The sequence below is a fragment of the Euprymna scolopes genome, chromosome 13, assembly GCF_053919585.1.
Source record: "Euprymna scolopes isolate OS-2025 chromosome 13, ASM5391958v1, whole genome shotgun sequence".
Lineage (NCBI taxonomy): Eukaryota > Metazoa > Mollusca > Cephalopoda > Sepiida > Sepiolidae > Euprymna > Euprymna scolopes.
The window spans coordinates 77123297-77140137 of record NC_136494.1 but is presented as its reverse complement, the minus strand read 5'-3'; positions in this window follow the sequence as shown (position 1 = coordinate 77140137).

The following is a 16841-nucleotide window of genomic DNA, read 5'->3' as shown; positions in this document are numbered from 1 at the left end:
AACGCAAGGCAAATACCGTAATCAGGGGCCTGGAAACCTGAAAAAAAAACGTATCTTAAGACTGCCGTATCTCGGGGTTCTACTGTATTTACTTTTCTGCACACTAGAGGAAAGTTAGACAAAAGGCCGGTTTTTAATGTGAACGATACCAAATTATACTCAAACATACGTATCTGATGATACAAAATCGAGAATAATCTCTCATTCCCTAAATTGAAAAGGTTGCGAAGAAAAGTCTATTTGAACTTAAATTGTATTTTCCAATCTTTCATAGTTTTCGTTTCATCCAAACTAAATAAAGCCACCATGAATATTTCAGATCGTTAAACACTGAACAGGAAAATTAATTGAGATATCATATGTTAAGCTATATTTATCGAAAGTTATGTCTAGGTTTATATATTTCTACGTGCAAGATTCACATCTAAACTAATTAACTAATCATTATGCATTTTAGAACAGTGTTACTAGAAATAAAGGGTAGGTAACTTGGTCTATGTTTAATACAATTTAATTTTCGGAAAAAAGGTATACAGAGAAACGAAAGTCTTCGTGAAAATTCAGATATCTTCAATATTTGTGAATTTACACCGACTGATAGGAACAAAAACGCTTTTGCATTTTAACTGGATTTTTCACGTTTTTATCCTTTCGTTTTTACACAAGGTTAATATTAATATTTCACATCAGTAAAAAAAATGGAATAATGAAATTGTTGTCCTAGAAAAGAAGACATGCTTCTATTTCCTTTTAATTAAAACCGGTTTTCTTTTCTTCTTTTTTTTTTTTTTTTTTTGTTGAAGACCATCTACTAGTTGGCTAGTTGTGTACACATTTCAAGAGCGATAGGAGCTTTGTATCATGTCTGAAAGTGAAACAATGTTCGACGAGCGAGTTTGGAGATGCACCGCTGTACAACTCATGCTCCCTACCCATTCAAGTTATGACATCAGGACGATTGCCAGTACACTCAAAACGCATCGTTGAATTGCCACATAATAATAGACATGCCCAGGGTGATGAAAACAAAGTTTCGGCAATGATTATGGTCTTTGGTGCTATTTTAAGTGATGGCCACATCATGCCACCTCATATCTTTGAAGTCGGCGTGAAAGTCAACAGCAAAGTGTACCTTGATATGCTAAAGAGTGTGGTGATCCCCTGGGGTAATTAGGTGGCCGCTGGCAAACCCTGGGTGTGGTAGAAGAACTCGGCGTCGGACCGCAAGTCCAAAGAAACACAGAAAGAGACTTTGTACCCTTCTCTCACTGGCCCTTCTCCGACCTTAACCGCTGGACTACTCCGTTTGGTTGTCCGTCAAGAACATCACCAACACGACCTCTTACAACATCAAAGCCCGCCCAATCGCCGATATCCGCTGAGTATTCTGGACCCGTATTGAGACGATGATTGAGGCTGAAGGTGGTTACATTGAATAGATGTCAGCTCTAATACATAATCAAGTTACCTGGATTGACTTTCTCAAGAAAAGTTTTAAAATAAAGCTGTAGTGTTGTTTTTTTTTTGGGGGGGGGATGGCGACAACTTTATCCTTCCGCCATGTTTTTATAAAAAGTCATAGATATGTTTATATATTTATATGTACAGTATTCAATCCTAAGCGAATTAACTGGTCGTTCAGAGTTAATACAAGTAAGGATAGGTAATTCGGTTTATGTCTAATTAACTTTAGGTAAAGGGGTAAAGGTGGATACTCTGCTTTTACACAAAATTCAGCCGTCTCCAATCTTTTTCTGAATTCTCTTTAATCTGTAGGACTTTTAACTCATCAATCGCAAAAAATGATTTATTTCTCGAATTCGCCTCTACGATTTGATGTTTATTCTGTTGCATAAGATATTTAATGCCAAAATATTTACGGCATAAGTATGTTTGAAATTGTTGGTGAACATAAGCGATTATTTCAGCTAGTATATCTAATGTGTGACTGCGAATAAGCGAACAAAAGGTCGTGTGTATGAATTTGCCAATGAAAGGAGATAACAATTGAAGAATGTTCGCTCACATTTTAACAAAGGAAAACATGACGCCTGGTTGCGCACAATGGTGCTTTTAATATTTGGCCGCTTCCGGTAATGTCATACTTTTTCACGCCTACTAGTCGGCCGAATCAGTTTAGGTTGACGTTTTCGCGAGAAAATAACAAAAAAAGTCGAAGAAAGCACAAATTTACACTTAAAGTCCAAATATGAACTTCTGGTGAGTACTTGAGCAGACGAGAAATTCATACGCAGCACCGGAAGTAGGGGTAACGCTTGTAATCCCACCTCTTTTCCTACGATTTTAGAAAGGTATGTTTAGAAAAAAAATACTTGGAGCAAAGGTGTGGTCGGAGAAGCATATAAAATACAGAACTGTAGAACTTTGACAGCTCTACGATTGGTTTCAAAATTATTCTCTCTCTCTCTCTCTCTCTCTCTCTCTCTCTCTCTCTCTCTCTCTCTCTCTCTCTCATATATATATATATATATATATATATATATATATATATATATGACTAGCAATGCGTAATTATTTATACAAACATTATTGACTACAGATGTGCATACATGTTTCGCTGTAACTCTTTTAGAGAAGCAGCGTCTTAAAGCCAGAAGAAAGAAAAATATCTCGCCTGATCACAGCACTTCTCTAAAAGTAGTTGCAGTAGAAACATGTATGCACATATGTAGTCCATATTATTTGTATAAAATATATATATATATATATACTTGTTTATAGTTATATAAACATGCTCACATCCCGCTGCTACAAATAGCCACTTGTTTCAATCAAACAACAGATATCATCAGGCAGCGACTTGACTATTCAAAAGTTCAATGAATATTTTATTTAATATTTAATATTTAATAGTTTATTCATTGAACTTTTGAATAGTCAAGTCGCTGCCTGATGATATCTGTTGTTTGATTGAAACAAGTGGATATTTGTAGCAGCGGGATGTGAGCATGTTTATATAACAATAAACAAGTATTATCAGCTCTTTTTATTGAGCACTATCTAACAACCTCGTTGACTTCATTAGTCCATTACTTTTGAATATAAAAAAACCCGAGTATATATATATATATATATATATATATATATATATATATATATATATATATATATATATATATATATATATATCGCATTGTGTGTCTTTCTAACGGCCGCATTATATTTAACTAGCAGGAGATCCCACGTTGCTCGACATTGAATGATAACTAATGTCTCAAACTGCCAATACTTTTATTATCATCAAAACTGGTGAAATCGTCCTTTTTTCAATTAAGTCGTTTAATTGTCTCATCTAGTCGGGGACCCTTCGCGGTGCACCCGGAGAAAGCTCGCATCCCTGCTCGCAGGGACTTAGTCCACAATATATTCTACTATTTCTTTTATAAAATTATTGGTGCTTGTGCACTTTTGCCACCGTGCTATTTTTAAATAGATGTTCATGTTAAAATCAAGCTTTAGGATATTTTTTTTATATTAAATTTTTAGTTGGAAGCACAGAATAGTTACAAAACACCCCCTCTCTCTATGTTAAGAATGGCTTTCAAAATAATAAGATTATTATTTCAGCACGGTGGCAAATGTGCACAAGTACCAAATTATTTTATATCATGGCTTAAATTAAAGTTTAAAATCTAAAGTCATGGTCCAATTGTGCTATAAACAGAAACTTTAACTTTGAACACGCTTCTCTCTTATCAAAGAAACTGCTGCTTGTGCGGTGATAAAACTTCTGAAATGCACTTGTGATGTTAGGCAGTTTAAAGGTGTTAACTTTAATCAAAATCAGACTGTGCTTTCATTAATCGGATTTTTTCAATTATCAATACTTAGAGAACGCATTCCGATTAATATATATATATATATATATATATATATATATATATATATATATATATATATATATAAAAAACACTCGCAGAAACATAAAGAAGATTTGTGTGATTCTTTTAATCGGTCTAGCTGTTTTGGAGTCGATAGAGAACGAACTTACGCATACAAAAACACACACGCGCCGACGCCCACACATGCAAAGTGACTTTTATATATAAGGAGAGATAATTCGAATTTTCAATTTAAAACAATCTGAAACTAGATCATTATTTCTTATTCACTTGGCAAGTGAAACTTCCATCTTGCATTCGCTTAAACGCCAGACAAATTGAAAACGCAAAAACGGATTAAAATTGGTTTTTAGTTCATCTTTATTTGAAATTGTGATGAAGACGTATCTATTTTCGAAAATTAAACTGGAAAAAATAAACAATAAAACACAATTGCATCGTATAGTTTTCTAACGACTTATTATCTCCTCTATAATATTTTTACTGCAGAAATTCCCCTCTAGACCAAAGTATCGTAGGTTTGCAATAACAAATGCTACATATTGATTCATTACGTCTAGGCTATTAGCTACTAGCTTATGTAATTTTCAAAACAATTTTATCAATACGATTCTTTCATTGTACCTATCATGACTGGTTATTAGCTACATACACATAACATTATATGTCGATTACATAATTCAAAAATAATAATTTTCCCTTTCTCAAAATTCGCCCATCTAATTGGCTGAGACCAGTCAATTCTATTATTCCAAAATCCACTTCTACATACATAAACGAACACTCGAGAAATTTTACAATATGGCGGCGCTTTCTACATAAGGCAATAAATACCAAATATCAACATTTGAACCGCTCATAAACAGAAACTTAAATACTGTTAACCTTACACTTATCTATGCACAAAGTGCCTACACACTAATATCCCGCCTAAGATAAAAACCCTGAAAAGAAGAACATTTACGATTATCATTTATTTTTTTTTATTTGGGAGCGGTTTTAAACATTTGGACGATGCTATTTCTTTTGGATAGGTTGTTTTCGTTTGTATTTTGGGAGGGGGCGTGATTTTATATTTATATTTTTTGTTCCTTGACTCTTAGTGTGGACGATTTTTATTATAGATTTTCCAAAGATCACCTAGGCTTCAACAGTGTTACTTATGATGTCAACCGCTTTCAACCCTTACACGATGCTAATTTTGTTTTATTTTGTTTTCTTTTGTTGAGTGACAAATTTTAAAAAATTTGTTTTTATATAAAACACATTATTGGACACAGGGGCTGAAATAAAACCAGAAAAAATTCATTTTTATGATTTGTTTTTCATCATTTTTATGAGACTAAATTTATGACATTCGAGGCGGCCATAATGGTTTTTAAAGTTGTCCTTTCTAGCGTTTGACAGATTTGCCTTTTTATGGTCAAATTTGGCCTTTTTTACGCTCAATCAAAACATGGTTCCATGAAATAACATAACAAAGGCCAAATTTGGCCTTAAAAATAACAATCTGTCAACCCATAGAAAAGCCAAATTTTAAAACCAATATGGTGGCCTCGAATGTCGTAGAAAAGATTACATTTATCTTTCCCTGCTTTAACTCCTCACATTAAGTGGCTTCGCGTCTTGTCTTGAATGATTTTCGATAAATAGTTATATTTAGGTCTTTGGTCTATATCCTTTTATACGGTATTTTAACATAGGTTGCATTATTGAATTAAATAGCAGTAAACTGTTTTCACGTTAATACAGAAGAAATACGTACCTCACTCTAGTCGAGGAAATACTGTTTTTCATTGATCATTTAGATCATTAAGCCTTACCTTTAAATAATTTTATTTTTTCTTTAATTTGTGCATTGCTATTCATTTCCAATGGGACTCTAAAATATCGACGTGAAATTAATCTATAAAAATTCCCGTACAGTAATGTCGATTATTTGAACCGTTTTTTTATTAGAAAAAGCTGATAAGTTTTCTGATTCATATCATCTCAAAATGGCAGATCCCAATTCCTATGAGACTGAATTAATTAAAGATTGCTTTAATTTGGATATAGTAAGAGATCCAACTTATTATTTTCTTTTTGCAATGCTTTTGCAAAATATCGTATTATCACTCTTAATATCTATTATAATTAAATGGGTGTGCAAACGCGCATCGAGAAACACACACACACACACACACACTCGCACACATGTATGTCGCAATATATAATAATCAATAGAGGATTGATTCTACAATAATACATGCGCAATATGCATAGATTAAATTATCACAAGCGTCCAACCAGTATACACACACGTTTGTATGTGGGGGGGTGTACTAGCTTTTATTTATGCATATTGCGTATGTATTATTGTAGAATCAATCCTCTGTTGATTATTATATATTATGAGAAATAATTCACCCATTGGGCTAATTCACAAAAAAAAAAAAAATGATAACAATAATAATGATAACTAGCGGGAACTGTGGAAATTTCACAGGGGACTCATTCATATATAATATATTGATGTTGGCATTCTGTAGATGTTCAGTGTAAATGGAGACGCTCTGATATTATGGCAGCTTTGTTGTTGTTGTTGTTGTTGTTGTTGTTGTTGTTGTTGTTGTTGTTAAAAAAACTGCAAAAGTATTTATCTAAGCTAGCACGAACGCCCGGCAAGCTCGGTCGTAAAATATGCTTAAATATATTTTAATTCTTGCAAATTTCGTATATATTATTATAGAGGTAATGTTCTATCAATATTTATATATTACTAGACTACCTGTGACCTGTTGGGTCAGTATATTATATTAGCTATGGAATTAATCTATGAGCGTGACACTTGTGACGTAAAGAAAAGATTTTTTTGTGACATAACAGAAACATTTGAATGAAAGTATATTAAAATAAAAAATAATATAGATACATTTCTATAAATCGTTCTGTTCATAATTGTTTATTTTTGAAAAAAAAACTTAGAGCCATTGAATTATAAGTGGTTTGCCATACTTATAGGTAAATTTGCACTGAACAGGTATCACAATACTTAAAGTTAAATACAAATTTGTATATATCTTTTAAATGAAATTGTTCGTTGAAAGTATAGAATAGGTAAACACGCTCTCCCCATGTTAAGAATGGCTTTTAAGTAGAATATGAAAATAAAATGTAACTTTTTTTCATTTATTTTAAACAAACATTCATGACCCACTGGATCAAATATTTAATTTATATGTAAATAATAACGTCAATAAAACTAATTACGACAATGCGGAAATGAACGATGTAAAAAAAGCAAATAAACTGTTCAAATAAATTGTTTATTCGGATAATTTAAACGCAAAAAAACAATTGGGACGCTGAAAACGTTTATGTTTATGTTTATGTACGCATGCGCAAACGGAAGTCGTAAACCGGATGTGTAGTTACACTACCCGTTACAAGGTCATTTGAGTTTTATAATTATATAGATAAAGTTGCGATTTCAAAAATAAAAATATATATCCATATGACTTGGGTACATAAGCTGAAATCGAAACCGAAATAAAAACTTCTGAAAAAAAAATATATATAACTTTAGTTCCTTCAGACGTAATCGAAACCGAAACCAAAACTTATGAAGAATTCTTGATAAAATTATTTATATAAAAAAATAGATGATTTAAGTACCATCAACTAAAGCCAAAACCGAAACCAAAACTTACGAAGAATTCTTGATAAAATTATTTATATAAAAAAAATAGATGATTTAAGTACCATCAACTAAAGCCAAAACCGAAACCAAAACTTATGAAGAATTCTTGATAAAATTATTTATGACAAGAAATAGAAGAACATTAAACGACTCGGATGTAAGCGTGACACACAATGGACCACACACGCTATCGTATTAATATATAGATTTCGTTCATCAAATTCCGTCTGTGTTTGTTTACAATATTACATAAGCTGGGAATTGTAGCTTTACGATGAATGCCCTAGAAAATTAACTTCTGATTAATGTTTATTTTTAAAATATGCAAAAGAAGAAATGATTTACGGCGATTTTAACTGGTACCTCTTATTTTATCGTTAATTAAACTAATTAATAAGAAAAAATTGAGATAAAATAGGAATATACGCCCTGGCTGTAAGAGGGGGTCATTCAATTTGTATGCGAGTGTTCTACCACTTAGCTATATCTCCAGATGACAATATATCTAGTTGTTTTTTTAAGAGGAAATGATTTCCTGAAGTTTTATTATTTCCTTTGTCTGGTGTAACGTAAAAATTCTTCTTGTTTATTTACAGGAGCGAAATAGTATTTTTAAGATCGGATGTTTTCACTTTTTAAAAATGATTTACTGAGATTTTATTATTTCCTTTGGCTGGTGTATCGTAAAATATTCCTCTGTAAAATTCTGGTTTTTTTTTCTATAAGAAAGAACTATTCTTAAGATCAATGTTTTCCGATTTTCGATATTTATCGGATGAAATTTTGTAAAAAAAAAAAAAAAAAAAAAAAAAAAAAAAAACATGCCTAAGAACACTGCCATATATATAAATTACTTTTGTATGAAATTTGAGAAAGATAGGCTCAGTCGTTTCGGAACCTATGAGGAAATAACTCACACGAAGTGACGTTTATATAAAGTGAATATATATATATATATTATTTTTAAAATATAATTATCCACTGACACGTGTCAGTAGATAATTATATTTTTAAAATAATATATATGCCGTTCCCCATGTGGGGGTAGCAAATTGGTAAAAGAGAAAATTATTCCCAACTCGCATTTAGGTAAAAATGCACTTTCGCAAATAATTGAATTCATTCAAGACGAATCGCAAAAACAAAAACATATAACATATATATATGATGCAATGAATCATATCATAACGTATAAATCCGAAGATGTTATTGTTGGCATTGCTTTCTTCGATATTTTGCTAGTAAGCATTCTTTCTAGTGAGACATTTACGAGGGACGATGAGAAGATTGCCGACATTTTTAGTGGATCGAGCTGGATTCGAACTTGGAACATCCAGGTTGTCAGTCCGTGTCATTAGGCACTTGACCATGGTCAATTACCGTAATGAATATAAGTATATTAGGGTCTTACCTCTAGGGACATCTGGGAGATACGTTGAAAGGTACACAAGCCTCACGTTACGAACTCGGTTGCGAGTACAATACTCATTCATATTGCAACATACCAGATTTATTACTCCAACTAAAGCAAGACCGCTCAGCTATTTAAAACGATATATAACCCTTTTGTAAGAATCATATCCGTGGCGATTAAGAATTTGAAACGAAATCGCAAGTTTAAACGACCTTTTAACTTGAAATAAACAAAATAACAGAAAACGCTGAAAAGGTTTTCAAAGATTATTGTCTACACAAACTGAAATAGTACTTTTTGTAGTACTTAACTGGTTAAAGTACACCAAGTCAGTTTACAACCATTAGAGCAGCAAAAACAATTCCGAGACCAGCAAGTTAAAAAGCCATTGAGACCACAGACAAGCGAAAACAAAGCACGCTTGGAAGAAGTACTACAAAACTATAGACTAACAACTTTTCATATCAGCTGGTGAAATCTCAAATTCTCTAACGAAATGAAAATACGATTCGGATATTGGTTCAACATTTCCAGCGTATCTCCGGAGGTTTTTTTTTTTCACAGTGATCACCACTTATCAAGGCCCGGAAGCCACTCAGGGATAAGGGTTATTGCAAGTACATTACGTTAGTGAGGAGATTTGATGAAGTGTTTAATTAGGGGGGCGGTTCATTAGGAATTTGTTAACATTAGACTTGAAGACATCCAAGTTGTAGTCCGGAGGGAAGCAGGCAGACGGAACAGAGTTCCACAGGTGTGCAGTTCTAAGAAAGAAGCTTTGTTCATGAAATCCGCGTTTTGATTTAGGCACAGATATAGAGTGGGGGAAATTTTTCACAGTGGATTCAGCTAGACGGGTGTTTTTCGTGAAAGATTGGCGAGGGGGGACCAGGGATTGGAGTTCAGACGAGCACCTGCCATGAAAATAACGATAAAACAAAGATAGGCTCGCAACGTCTCTTCTGTGGGAGAGGGGTTGCAGAGTAAAGAAAAGGGCATCCCCCACTAAACCACGAAGTCTATTTTGTACTCTGTCAAGGCAGGATAGGCTGTTTTTGGCAGCTCCTGCCCAGATATGGCAACAGTATTCCATCCTTGGCCGTACTTGGCTTTTATATAGATAGAGAATTGCATCAGTAGTGAGATATCTTCTGGAGCGGTAGAAGGATCCCACCATCTTTCCAGCGACCTTGGCAACAGACTTGATTTACGTGTTCCATTTCAGATCAGGAGTAAAGGACAAACCCAGAAGCTTGTCAAAACACGGGGCCTCACCCAGACGAGAGCCATCCATCACAATTGATGCCAGCTGGGGATCAGAGCGTTGATGATGTAAGGATAGGAGTTTGGTTTTGGATGCATTAAAGGTAACTAGCCACATCTTCCCCCACTGAACCACGCGCTCGAGATCAGAGGAGAGAGAATCCGAGAGAACTTCGTCATTTACAGCCTTTGATGTGTTGCCGTAGATGGTCGTGTCATCAGCATAGATGTCAACGAATGATTTAAGTATGTGTTTAGGGAGGTCATTGATGTAGATCAGGAAGAGAGTTGGGCCCAGGATTGACCCCTGAGAGACTCCAGCATTTATATTGCAGGCCTCCGATTTTTGTCCATCTACCACTACTCTTATGAGCCTATCGGAGAGAAATGATTTAATGATTGAGAAAACATTTCCAGTTATACCGTAGCTGGAAATCTTGTGAAGTAGACCCTTATGCCATACTTTGTCAAAGGCCTTTGATATGTCAAGAGCAATTGCCCTAGAAAGGAAGCCTTTGTCAAGAGATTCACTAATCCTGTGGGATATAACCGTCAGCACATCTGCGGTGGATCTTGCAGAGCGGAAACCATATTGAGTGTCACTAAGAAGGTTATTCCTGCTGAGGTGGTTGACTATTTCTCTATTTAATATTGATTCCAGCAACTTACTTATAACACAGAGAAGACTTATTGGTCTGTACTGAGAGGGAGATGACTTATCACCTGAATTCTTAAATACAGGGCAAACCGATGAGGTCTTCCAGGGGGTCGGAAAGCACTTCTCCTTAAGGCAGCGCTTAAATAGTTTCGTAAGTATGGGAGCAAGTTCTGGTTGAAGCTTTTTTAACACTATAATTGGGATGTTATCAGGGCCAGTTGCTTTACTGGAATCTAGGTTTTTTATTAGCTTGGCGACCTCATGCACGGATATTTGTATGTTATCTTGCTTGTTCTGTGTTATAGGAGGAAATATGGGGAGTTGATGGCCTTCGTCGCATAGGGTAGAATTAGCTGCAAAGTTCTTTGCAAATAGTTTGGCCTTGTCTGACGCTGACGAGATAACCTCTGGTCCATTGATAATGGTTGGGATAGAACGCACACTTCTGTTAAGGATCCTATTTGTTATTTGCCAAAACTGGTGGGAACCAAGCCGCTGATCAGCTACCTTGGATTTAACAGACTGGGCATATAGCTCTCTTGCATTTTTTATTACTCTTTTACAGTGGTTGCTGGCAGTCCTGAAAGCAGCTTTAGTCTCAGTGTATCTATTACGTTGGTAGCTATGGAAAAAGTGATTTCTGTGCGCGATAGCAGCAGCACATTCTGGGGAGAACCATGGCTGGCTGTTAGGTTTTTGTTAGAATTTTTTTTGAAAGCATTAACGAAAAGAGGAAAATAATGATCGGACGAATAAAAAAAAACCACGTTGTTGTTATACAAATAGGGGATTGAAGAGAATACAAGATACGCAGATTTTTTTTTAATTGAAAAGAAAATCAGAATCGAAAATAAATGTAATTTTGTCTAATAACGAAATAAAGGGCAGTAACATAAGAAAGTAGGTTGATATAAAAATAAATACCGTACAATTGTTATTCCACTTAGAGAGTGATATATCGGTAAGAATCGAAGAAATGTGGAAAACATTAGGTTGTCCTCGGTTAATGAATACAGAAGAGATTGACAGAACAGCATCAAGTACAAAATTAAAATTAAAAAATTGTAACATTTCATTCATGAAAAAACGTATAATTCGAAAGTATACGTACTTCCGGCTTCAAAAAATCTTCTTGGGTTAGATTGAATTGTACAATTTGTGGGAATTATCGATTAATTCTTTCTGTAGAAAGTTATCATCGTTGATAAAAAATAAGACGAAACAAACAAAAAAAATTAATTACTGATTTGAAAAGAAAATTCCTTTCACTTTTTTTTTTTTTTTTTTTGCAGTGGGAGTCGGTTTGTGCAAAAAACAGAAGTTCACTTTTGAAACCAATTTTTACATCAAAATAAAAAGTATCATTTTCGACACTAGACGCAATGAATGAGGGATTAGAAAGATTGAAAAAAATGGCGTAATTTCAAAAGTCGATAACTCGGATTGGGTGTGGCCAGCTTTATATACAATAAAGAAAAACAGAAAAATCAGAATATGCACTGACTTTTCGACGCTAATGTTCGTTTTGAAAGATTAAGCATATCCACTATAATCTGCGGAAGAGAAATTCACAAAATTAAACGAATGTTTTTAAAATTTGATTTGCCGGAAGGTTACCTTCAGGTTAACGTCAGTGAAGAATGTTCGCAGTAATAAACACGTAGAGGAATTTTAAATCTTATCTACTTCCTTTTGGACCGAAGGTAGCTCCAAACCTATAACAGTAAATAATGAATACAACGTTGGCGGGTAGACAATATGAATGATATTTTGATAAGTATGAGTATGAGATGCAACACAAAGCCCATATAAGAGCAGTATTTCAGAGAATTTTAAAATAGGGATTCAAACTGAGTTGTGAAAAATGCGATTTCTTTTTTAATGAAAATATTTGTGGAAGATTATTGACAACAAAAGAAGGAAAGTCGAGGCCAGAAAGGTCTGAAGCTTTTAAGAATATAGCCGTAGCTGATGATGTTGCTAAACCTTAGGATTTCTTAAGATTAGTAAGTAACTGCGGTGCATATATTTCATACGTATATGATATGAGAACGCCATTAAATATCTTTTTAAAAAGGACGCAAAATATGTATGGTTAAAAGAATGCGAACAGACGTTTGACAAATAAAAATCTGTTTGGTAACAGATCTATCATTTGCACGTGTCGACTAAAAGAGGAATATCATTGTAATAGCAGATGTTAGCAATTGGTGTTCATGCGCTGTACTGCTTCACAAATTCAAAGACGCGTCTACAAAGCTAATAGTACACGCCTCAATAACATTGCTGCACACAGAACGGAATTACAGTGAAATTGAAGTTTTTCACAGCTCTGCATATGCAAGAGAGTTTATTTTGCGCGCACAGACCACAAACGCTAGCAACAATTTTTTAGTTCAAAACAAAGGTATACTAATGTATGCGGCAAATAAACTATAACGTTAAGGCACAATTCTATTGAATTATAATTTAAAAATAGAATACGTACCGTAAAAAACACAGGTCACGCCGATAAGTTATTAAGCTTGATACTAAATTTGCAGAACCAATCGAAACAGTGGTAGCGGCGCTAAGAAACAAAAGTGAATTGTCGGATCTGTTATGCAATACGAGTAGAAAACTTCCAGTCACGGTAGAAGATGTGAAAAAAGCAACGGAGAAAGACGATTTCATTAGTAAAATGGAAAAGCAAATCTAGTCGAACGAGAAGAAGAAAAAGGGAAATAGTGTGTCACCTTTTTCTCTATGTAACCGTGTATTGCTGTTGTGACCAAACCTGTGTGGCCCCGACAGATCGCCGACTCCCAACATTGTGTGTCGTGGTAAATTTCGTTCACTGTGTTTCTTATGGTCTGATCGTTATTTTCTCGCTTGCGACTGCCGATGGGAACACACGTGGGTTCACAATGTAAAAATATTAAAATAAAACAAATACGGAAAACACAACGTCAATGCTTCACATACATATTAGATGGAATCTAGGTGTGTGTGAAACTTTAGTCCAACACCCGTGTACTACAAAGGCTAGGCTTGCCTGTCAGTAGCAATTCGGCCCTATCTCTGTTTCGCAGTCAATTCTAAAAACTGTCCAACTTGTCGCTATCAAATCCCATTCGCCGTAAACGGCATTTAGTTGTCAACTGGTTGTCTTCTCTGCATCGGTCTCTGAAGTCGCCCTCACCCCGGTCACCCGGAAGCTGTCCTTCTCTTGTAGTCTATAGGCTGATATTGCCATTGTCAAATCTGTGGGCTTCTATTGTCATTGTCAAATCTAAAAGGTTCGATCTAAAACTACCTAAAGTTTATTGCTCGCTACTTCCCATCTCGTTGTTTATTGTCAGTCACTTCCTATTATTTTGTCTATTGCCACCACCCCTCTTCTCGGCATTTAGTGACTCAGGTCCACTTTATAGTATCACACTATACGCTGATAAAGTAGCAATACCGGCTACTCTGAAGAAGAGACTACTCCAAGAATTCCGAGGATTTCACAAATTAAATCGGTAATGAGAGGTTACGGGTATTCGCTTAGGATGCAACAGGATATAGAATTGGTAATGAAACAATGTAGAGGATGACGACTGGCAGCAAGGGATTCGCCAGTAAAATATCGAACCATAGATAAATATGCCATGGGATCAATTGCATATCGCCTATGCAGGGTCCATAAATTGATCATATTACTTCGTTATATGAGATAATTTCACTAAGAGGTCAGAAATTGTTAAGTGCGAATATCTGATGGCAACAAATACGATAAATGCACTTAAGAGTAAGTTTTAGTCGTTTGGACTCCCCAAGACTCTAGTCAGCGACAATGAAACTCGGTTCGTTGGAGAGGAATTTAAAGAATACTGCGAGTCATTGTCAATTGAGCCCGTAACAATGTCAGTTTACTGTCCAAGCTCCAACGGAATGACTAAAAAATGTGTGCACACAGTCAAACGATTGCTGAAGAAGAATCAAGGCGTGGAAACAAATAAAAGAACTATTCTGAAAATTTTGGAAGTGTACAAAATCACGCCATATCTGAATACGACGTCATAGTTATCGCCAGCAGTTAAGTTATATACTTGTTCATTGCACAGAAAATTTACAAAACAAAAGATTAAATACAATGCCAATGAAAAAATTGGGGAGGGAGGTTTACGTAGTTTTGTATTGGTCTATGCTAATCCTAGCTAACGTTCACATTCACACTAATACCACAAACACACAGAGCTCATCCTACTTAACATAATTAACTCAAATAGTTTGTTTTTTTAATAAAAAATATATATTATATGTAAAAATAAAATTCTATAAAAAGTCGCGTTATTGATATTTTATTAGCGTGGGGTGGGGCCATTATCAAAAAAATAAACAAAAATTGTTAGTAAGACCATCCCAATCCTTTCTAGATGGCAGACCGCCCACTGTTTTTCGGTTTGATGCGAGCCTAAAACAAGGAGGTCGCTCTCTAAATTCTAGATGGGATCAAAGAGAAAATGTGTTGGGAGAGTTGGGGGTGTATAGGATGTTACTTCCCGATATGATCAATTATTGGGGTGGCCGGGGACGAAAAAGAAAAGTCGGATGTGGGCAGCATCTTAGAGGTTTTCTATCGGGGATGGAGGGAGTGAATTCACTCGGCTAGCTAAGAACCTGATCTAGATACAGGGCTTACATTAAGGGGTCTGAAGTCTGACAGGGGCTGGAACCGTGCATACCATGCTTAGGTGGCGAACACGAACTCCAAATGTTCCCGAGGAAAATACGCTCTGTATTTGATAGGATAAGATACATTCAAATAAAGAAAAACAAATGACTAAAGTCTATAGGCAAGGAAGCAAAATTTTATCCACAGACTTTTGGGCTTGAAGAATGTTTTGGGAAGAGGTAAATGTGACCAAAACAATGGGACATGTCATATATAATATACAATTAAAACAAATATCTATGTAAAAGACATCGGAATTAGTTGAGACCCAGGCACAGTACAGGAACCATGGAAAAGAAATTAAGCGATACCAAGGAAATACTATGGGACTCATTTAAAATTCCTGTCCCCACAAGTCATAATTCTTCAATATGTGTATCCCCGAACTCAAGGCCAGAAATACCAGTTGGTCAAAGGTCATAACGACAAGGCTTGATTATAAACAGACTTAGAAAAAAAGTAAATTATGTTCAGACACGTAGAAAATAAGATATTAAGCTAAATTTCACTGGAAAATTTAGCTCAAGGAGAGGTGATGTAAAGGTATTTCCTTCTGCAATATTCTGATTGGCTGGTAAAGTCATAAATACCGGCTGTTAGAAACATTTGGGAGATAGGTCGAATCGTACACAAGCCTCACGTCAGGGTCTCCCGTTTCGACTATGATACTCGTCCATACTGTGAAATACCAGATTTATTATTCGAACTGAAGTAATATTAAATATCCTTTTCTAGGAATCATATCAATATGTATATACACATATAAATATATATGGTAGAGGATGTATGAGCAAACCTGTGAACAATTTCCTCATGAAAAAAGTATTTCTAGTTTGTGTGTGTGTGTGTGTGTGTGTGTGTGTGTGTGTGTGTGTGTGTGTGTGTGTGTGTGTGTGTGTGTGAGTTATATACTTTCTGAATTCTAGACATGAAAACTTAAAACCCTGTTGGGCTGTTCATCTATCTATGCAGAAAACTGTAATGAGATTTTCATATATAGGGGTTTAATTCTTATATAAGCGTACACTGTTGATCAGGAACTCGTTACTGCAATTACCTGCATAGATTGAACTCATCCTGCTCTGTTCAGGTTTCACCGGGACGAGTGTTGAGTAACAATCTAATTCAAAAATAGATATTGTCTGTGTGATTAATATATAGATTGGTGACCAACACACACACACACACACACACACACACACACACATACACACACACACACACGCAGGCGCGCGCGCGCACACACACACGCATATATATAT